Source organism: Paramormyrops kingsleyae, chromosome 24, assembly GCF_048594095.1.
Source record: "Paramormyrops kingsleyae isolate MSU_618 chromosome 24, PKINGS_0.4, whole genome shotgun sequence".
Lineage (NCBI taxonomy): Eukaryota > Metazoa > Chordata > Actinopteri > Osteoglossiformes > Mormyridae > Paramormyrops > Paramormyrops kingsleyae.
Genome location: NC_132820.1, coordinates 22,440,305 through 22,448,369, shown reverse-complemented (window position 1 = coordinate 22,448,369; position 8,065 = coordinate 22,440,305). Strand labels below are relative to the sequence as shown.

Here is an 8,065-nt window from a genome sequence, read left to right as displayed (position 1 = left end):
CTGATTGCAAATCTGGTCAGTGATTACCATAAAAGTAGATGTATCAAAAGTTATAACAGCTTAATGAAAATCATCAGTAAAGGGAGAATCAGTCGGGCCATAAATCTCAAAAGGACTGATACAGACCCCCTTCCGAAAGCCCGCCAAATGGATGGCCAGCCATTGGGCCAGGAGTCGAATTCCTGGTCATCCCTATTCATGAACTTTACAGCATAAAATCCTGGCACCTCAGAACAAAGGCGAGCAGAACAACCGCCAGCCAGCGCAGAGAATAACCACCAGCCCGAAGGAGAACATCAGTCCGGGAGGAGAGAAGCCCACAAGAAGCCCTCCGGTGAAGGCCCAGCTGAACAGAGAACAGCACCCAAGACAAAGCTTCACCAGGAGAGAGAATCTAAAGGGACTCCACTCCACTGCTCCAAACGCCGCGCCTTCCTGAGTGCCATCAGCTCAGCAGCTCTGCCATCAACTGCCAAGACCCCCCCCACTCTTCAACCAAGTAAACCAACTTCCTTTCATTCTAACAACTTAAGCTGTTCTGTTTAACCTGCTATAAGACTTTAGGGTCGTGTTTCCACAAACTATGCTTGCTTTGCAGAACAGTATTTCCCATTTAAGGTTACTCATTTAAATCCGGTCATTGCATTTTTATAATTACATCGTTTGTTTTATTCTGTTATTTCGTGTTTGTTGTTTGTGTTAGGTGTAATGTCTGTCTTATGTTAGTTGTAGTGTTAGTTAGGAATAAATGCATGTCTTTTACACAACTTCAGCCTCCGTCATTGAGTACTCACACTAAGTTCCTGCCTCTGTGTGATCTTGCTACACGCTCTGAACCTCAAACTCGCCTGAAACATCGCGAGACTCTCTCTCATTGGCCGTGAGGGAAGCTTCGCTACCAATCGTGTACATTACCTGGTGATGCAGCTCGCTGGACGAGCCTTCTAACCCAGGTTACTAAGCGATACTGGTAATTAGTGAATCCCATTTAAGTCTCACATTAACAGACTCACAGGGATGCCGCAATTGAGTTTGGAGGAGCCGACCATTCGGCATAACAATTGATTAATAATCAGCATTAAATAATAATTCATTAAACTTTAATTAATTCAAACATATTGGTGGAGAATATTAAAATTTATTTGAGCTAATAATTCCTACATTGGGATAGAACAACAAATTTAATCATTCTGCTCATTTAATATTTCGATTTTAATTAGGTTTACTTTTTGGATATCCATGTTTACATAATATTTAGAATCCCACTGCAGTTGAGAATGGAATGCCACAGATATTAGTCTCCACCACATATCATTGCTTGTTTTACTTCAGGATTCCTTTGGTTGTTTAAACTGATTGCTCTGTATCAGTTGGCTTTGTGTGTTTTGAGATGTATAATTGCCAAAGAGTCCTGGAAAGCTGATGGTTTAGATACCAGAATTAGTATGAGCAGGACTTAATGTGTTTTCTTATGGTGGGGATGTTAGAAGACATTGAGGTTTTTTATTCTATGTACATCCAATCTTAGCCACCCACCCAAGATCACTCCATAGAGCACGAACCAACACACCCCACCAAGATCCGTTTTAGCTGTGGTAGCCAATATATTTGGGGATTTATGCACTTGTCCTATTCAACATCATAACAGTGAATTAAAAATCTACTAAATCAAAGGCAGTACCATGTCATGCTATGCAAATATACATATACATACAGCTCAGGCTCTTTTCTGCAAATATAAGGCTACAAGGCCAAGTGTGGGTAATCAAAATGGCCTTACATTAACAAATACATCACCCCAAAAAAGCATTACATGAGCAATCACAGCTATTCCATTTTTTTTTTATCTCAACAGAGAACATCTTGCAAGATCAGTATTTGGGAGAGTTTCCTTCATGACGGTGGGTGAAATATACCACAGCTGCAGAAAAGCCCAGTCTTGGCAGAATAGCCATATTAATGAGCTCTTGAGCAAAGACCTTTACTCCCAAAGGGACAGAAAACTGTATCAGGCCATGCTGGCAAAGACCCTTGTTTCAAACCTGGTATCACTTTGCGTTGAATGCTGAAAAGGGCCCTTTAAATACATTAGGTATGTTATTTGCTAAACTTGGGTTTACTTTACTCATAAAAAGTAATATCCCAATTTACCCAAACGAGTGAGTACAAATATTGATTTGAAATATTAATTAATGTTAATATTAAAATTAATTAATATTAATATTGAAATATTGATTTGAGTAAATCTTATAGGATAGTACTGTGACAGTGGGTAGACTATAGCTTTATTTATTTAAAATGTTTCTTAGAATTGGGTATAAAGTCAACCCAAAAAAGTGAGTGCAAATTGTTACATCATTCAATCTGAGTAAATTCTACAGTTTATTTTTTTCCAGTTCATGTACAGAATTACAGTACATTACAGTATTTTATCGACAAGGTTCTCATAAATATTGCCCAGAAAGCATTTTTTCTACAGTATTGTACTATTTTAAACAGTATGTTACTGTAAAAATGTCACTGTTTATTACAGCAGGGGTGCAGATTGAACCCATGACCCTGGAGGCGTGAGGCTATAGTAGGAGCAACGGACCACTATTCATACTGTGAGAAATGATGTATTTTTAATCATACATTGTAACTGATATGTCGTTACACTGCTTGTGTATGCTTTGCACCTTGCCTTTCTCCCTTACTTGTGTTTCTTGTTCTCCACACCTTGTGAGCTTCAACATGAATTGATTGATTGTTTTTTTTAATAAGGCCCCAGGTTAGTTAGGTCCAGTCTCCTGGAAAATCACTAGAATGTGTCCTTGCCTTTGGAAGCTAAGAGTGTCTTATTTTCAGGGAGAGCCCTGTAATATTTAGTTTAATAAATTATTTTTATTGATAAACCTTCATACTGATAATCCTCTTGTAGTGGTCCTAAAAGAAAACATGACTGAAGATATTATCCATTTTAGTACAGACACATTTCACGATTCAGTAACCTGACTTGTCCAATAGATGGCAGTGTAGTACTTCGACTCAGACGTGCTATGGAAATTGCCGGTAAAAACGGAAAGCTGGTTTTCCATTTTAAACGTTTGTCTGACTGAAATGACCACATGTTGTACATATGTAATCGTACTATACATCTAACCTTCAGCGTTGTATTACCTACCTTAATTATCTGCAGCAATAAAATATGTACGCGTAATTGGACAGCTGCAAGTTAAGCAATCTGTCTGATTTTACATTGAAGTAGGCATGGACGGACGGTAAGATGAATGCAGGAGAGACCTGTGAATAAGCTTAAAGTATACATAAAATATGATAAAATAATACATATTTTTAAACATTTAACTGGATAACGACAGCTTCACAGTACTTATATAACCCTGCACAATTTCGAATATCATCATAGCTCCCTGAAAATTAACAGCTATCATTATAGTACAAATAAGCAGTTATCCAGACATCCCGACTCTCCCGGAAGTTCCGGGAGTCTCCCATATATTGACAGCGACTCCCTGATACCCGCAAATTGAATAAAATATCCCGGAAAGAAGAGGAAGTAAACAAGAGCATGCATGCGAGACAGTAGTGTGTGCATCGCGCACTGGAGAGACGCGCGCGTACGACGGAATGAGCGAGAGAGAGAGAGAAAGAGAGAACCTGCATATATGTGTTGATCCCTGCGTGTGTGACTGTAGCCCGTGCTAGACAGACAGCATCCTGATTGGTTTACTTAGCAAAATAAGCCAATCAGATTTCAATGTGGGCGGGCTTCTATTTAACTTCTCGAGGACCGAAGTTATCGGTTCAGTGGAGCATCATGACAGACGGAGAGTGCCCCAAAAAACGGAAGTATAAAACGCATTTCACTTCAGAAAGTGTATCCATGTTTAATAAGGATGAAAATAATGACAGTGTTGCGTGCTGTACTGTTAGCAACAGTGATTTCAGCATTGCTCATGACGGTTTAAACGACTGTAAAATGCATGTTGAGGTGAGTTTAACAAGTGTCATTTCATGTGCTGTATTATTCAGGTCTACACTAGTTAGACACTTGGTTAGTTGCCAATGCTGTCATGAAAGACTCCTTGAAGACTTTTGTAACGTAGCAATGGAATATAATTAAGGAATTTGCATAAATGGTAAAATAATCTACTTATATTATTGTCAAAATAATACATAATATTGACCTTCGTAATTTAGTGCGCTGACTAGAGGAAATTAATGAAGAAATTAAACTGTGAAATCAAGTTTGTTGGAGTTACATCTCACTCCTTGTCGGGCGGTTGGGGGCACCTCACTGAACTGAGTTTTTGCAGGTTGGGATGTCTGAATTATTCTACCTTAGGGAAGGGAGGGGGTCCTGGCTGTGAAAGTTGGGGGGCGGCTGCAGACGATCTCAGAGGCAAACTGCTGTCCACCCAAAAATGCAGGCCCCTCATGTAAGATCACATCCACCCAAATGTTCCAACCCCAGAGGCAAGCTGCTTTCAACTCAACCCCCTGACCCCAGAGGTAAGCTCACTTCCACCCAAAGACCCTGATCACAGAAGTAAGCTGACATTCACCCAAACCCCCAGCCCCCAGAAGGAAGCAGCCATCTATCTAAACGACCTACCCCCAGAGGTAAGTTGACATCCATCCAACTGCCTTGATCCTAGGCGAAAGCTGCCCCGGTACGTCTAGGTGGTGACACTCCATCCTACAGGGTTCACGTGATGCACTTTCCTGAAGCACACAGAGGACACTTCGGGTTTTAGGTAAGTGTGCTTTGTTTTTCTGTGTGTGTGTTTTATTTGGTATGGATTTTATTTAATGGCACGTAAAGATTTTATTGAGCACTGTTTTGGTTGATCACTGTAGCACTTATTCATCAATATTAACATTATTAACATTTATTAGCATTTTATTTGATCTGTTGTGCTGTTTATTGTGCGATTAACCTATTTCATTCCCAAGCTTACTGATTTTATGTGTTTTGGGAAGGTGTATGATGCCGTTTTAGCCCGACCCTTGTGCAGAGTAGGGCTGCACGATATTGGAAAAAAATTACATTGCGATATTTTTTTCCAAACGATATATATTGCGATATTGAGAGCCATCAATCCAGGCTAAAGTCAATAATTACCAATAATTACATATTAATAATTTCACTAATAAGCAAGCTTCATTACAAGTGACAAAAAGGTTACTTAATATTTTATTCCAAAATTCGAACATTTCTGTAAACACAAAAGCAGAACACATTTTTAAATAAAACAGCAGCTTTACACCAACCCCCCTGATTGATTTACAACAATATAACTTAAAATAAATATATTTTTTATAAAACAACTTATAAGCATTTTGGTTCACAATCTTTTAAGTCAACTTTTCTTAGCCAAAGTGCCAAAGTAAAACAGTGTTGGTGTTGGTCATCATAATCATGGCTAAATATATGAAATAAACTAAATGAAATAAAATTTTTATATATTTTGTATTAAATCTTCTAAACAGATTAGAGAACATATTCCTGTAAACAGAAAAGCTGAACACATTTAAACAGCAGCTTTGCAACACCAACCCCCCTGATTGGTTCATAACATAACTTAAATATATATTTTTTTATTTGCTTTGCTAACTCAAGGTTTTTAGCTAAGAATACAAGTCTATCAACTAGAGGTCGACCGATATATCGGGCCGATATTTAGCATTTTTAATGTATCCGCATCGGCCGATATCCGAGTGCACTACGCCGATTTTCAGACAGGCACGTCTGCGGGCAGCCCAGTGTTATTAATATTGTTGCTGTGGAACACGTGACCCATGCTGCCTTGTGCAGGGCCACAGCCAGAAGTTTTTGGAAGAGTCCTGGGATAAAACGGTAAGGCTTAAATTCTGATCTTTCAATGACCTGTTTATTTAAGTAGTTTGCTATGAAATGTTGCTTTAAAAGAAAACGCGAATTACGCTATTGGGAACTGGGGTAATGATAATGAGCCTTCAACCAACTGTAGCTTACAGGTAACATTAAGGATCATTGATTCTAATAGAGTTCGTTTTGTGCGCTTATTGGTGGGCTCACAGACGTTTTTTAATCGTTAAAAATCATTTTAGTTGTTAACATTTTAATTATTACCATATCAGCCCGATGTTATCAGTTATGTTTTTTTTCTTGTGTCGGAGAGTTAATTTCACTCTGTGAGTGTGTGGGGCGGAGCAGGCAGCTCTCAGATACTGCAGCGTGTGTGAGAGTTGCGTTACTCTGCCCTGATCACAGACAGCGCCGTCCTCGGGAAATACAGAGCTGCTAAGAACAATGCATGGCGGAGAAAAGTGTTTGTTCGAAAGCCTGGTTACCATTTACTTGAGCTGATGCTGACAATGGTCCTTCTGTGCAACTTTTTTTCATTTGAGACCGGAGATTCAAACAATTTGTCAGACGTCTAGATAAAAAGTGCATGACTTTGCGCAGTTAGTTTCCTCATTAAACATGTCTGTCCTTTATACGGGCTTATACGTAGACAACGTCACAATCACTAGGGGCTTATGTTGTCCTTGCATACAAGGCTGTGCAATACGACAGTTATTTTATTTTATTTTCCGGGATCACTAGATTCTGATTGTGAATTTGGCTTTAAGCTATCTGTCTGCTAACAACAGAAACAACATGTTAGTGTACACTACTCATCATACCATGATGCACTTAGTGTTTTTTTTTTCTTCAAAATGTATTAGAGTGTAATTGTTTTAATGTGCATGGAATACTGGAATTGTAGAATGAATTGAAGATGAAGGTACTATAATAAAAATTCTAACCTTGCATTTATTCTTCTGTTTTAGTAATTGCTGTCTGATGGCTGAACAAAAATCTAATCCTGTATGGCAGCATTTCACAAAGCCAACACCAGGAAAAGCCAGGTGCAATATCTGCAGCAGACTGGTGAGCTTGGGAGCTGAAGAATGAGTTTGCTGCTAAAGAGATTCTGATGCTGCTATCTTTATTGTTTATAAGTTTAAGTTGTTTATAAGTTGTATTGTGTTTTTGTTATTTAAGTTTATATTTAAATTTACACAAGTCAGTATTCAGTAAATGCTAAGTTGAGAAATTTTGTGTATCGTTTGTTATTATTAATGTGATATTTTATCATGCAAATAGAGGGGAAAACGTCCAATTTTCGGCCAAAAAATATCGGCAGCATATATCGGCCATCGGCTGACCCTGACTCCTAAATATCGTCATCGGCATCGGCTATTGAAAAACCCATATCGGTCGACCTCTACTATCAACCTTTGCAGGCTTGAGACAGGTTCGTTGGCAAGTGACGATGTTGCCACTAGTACTGAAAAGTCTCTCTGACGGCGAGCTTGTCGCAGGAATACACAGGTTTTTGCGGGCAAGTCTGGCGAGATGAGGAAAGCTTAGTTTGTGTACTTTCCACCATGCAAGTGGATCCTCCTCTTTGTCTATTGGAGGTGTTAGCAGGTAAGTGTTTAGCTCTGCTTCCAAAGCATCCTTTAGGGTCAGAGAGGAATCACCCTTTGCTTCAGTTTCTCTCTGTTTAAAGAAGCTTCCCAGTGACTTCTTTGCTTTCTTTGCCTGGGGTGCACTGGTAACGTTGGGCTCCACGTCAGTGCTGCAGCTTGATTTCTCCTGGCATTCCATCATCTGTGATACCACTCTGGCCTTAACTTGGGTCTTCTTGTCTGCACTGATGAAGTCTATCTTGAACCGGGGGTCCAAAAAATATGCCATATCTAGCAGCTTCTGAGTATCATCATCTTCGTATTTCTCATTGAGGTAGTCCAGCATCTTCATCTTTATGTTCTTGGTCAGGTCTGTGTCTTCCTCTCGCATTTCCAGTAGTGAAGTGTTGAAGAGCTGAAGAACTGGCTTTACAAAGGAGACACTGACGTATTCATCGCCTGAAAGTGCATCAGTGAAATCCAGCATTGGGCCCAGTGACTTGCTTACAGACTCCAGCACATCTATATCTTGCCAGGTTGGAATTAGATGCCGCAGCTTCTTGTCTGCAGACAGGACCTGAGTTAAAGCCTGCTGCTGCTCTAATATCCTGCTGATCATCAT

General features: G+C 39.5%; 1 long non-coding RNA gene across 1 annotated transcript; it reads left to right on the top strand.

Moving 5' to 3' along the window:
• The first annotated feature begins 4,698 nt into the window (after positions 1–4,698).
• On the top strand, positions 4,699–7,085 carry LOC140582383 (uncharacterized). Its single transcript, XR_011985324.1, has 2 exons — positions 4,699–5,860; positions 6,820–7,085. It is a non-coding gene; the product is annotated as an uncharacterized lncRNA (long non-coding RNA).
• Positions 7,086–8,065: the final 980 nt, after the last annotated feature.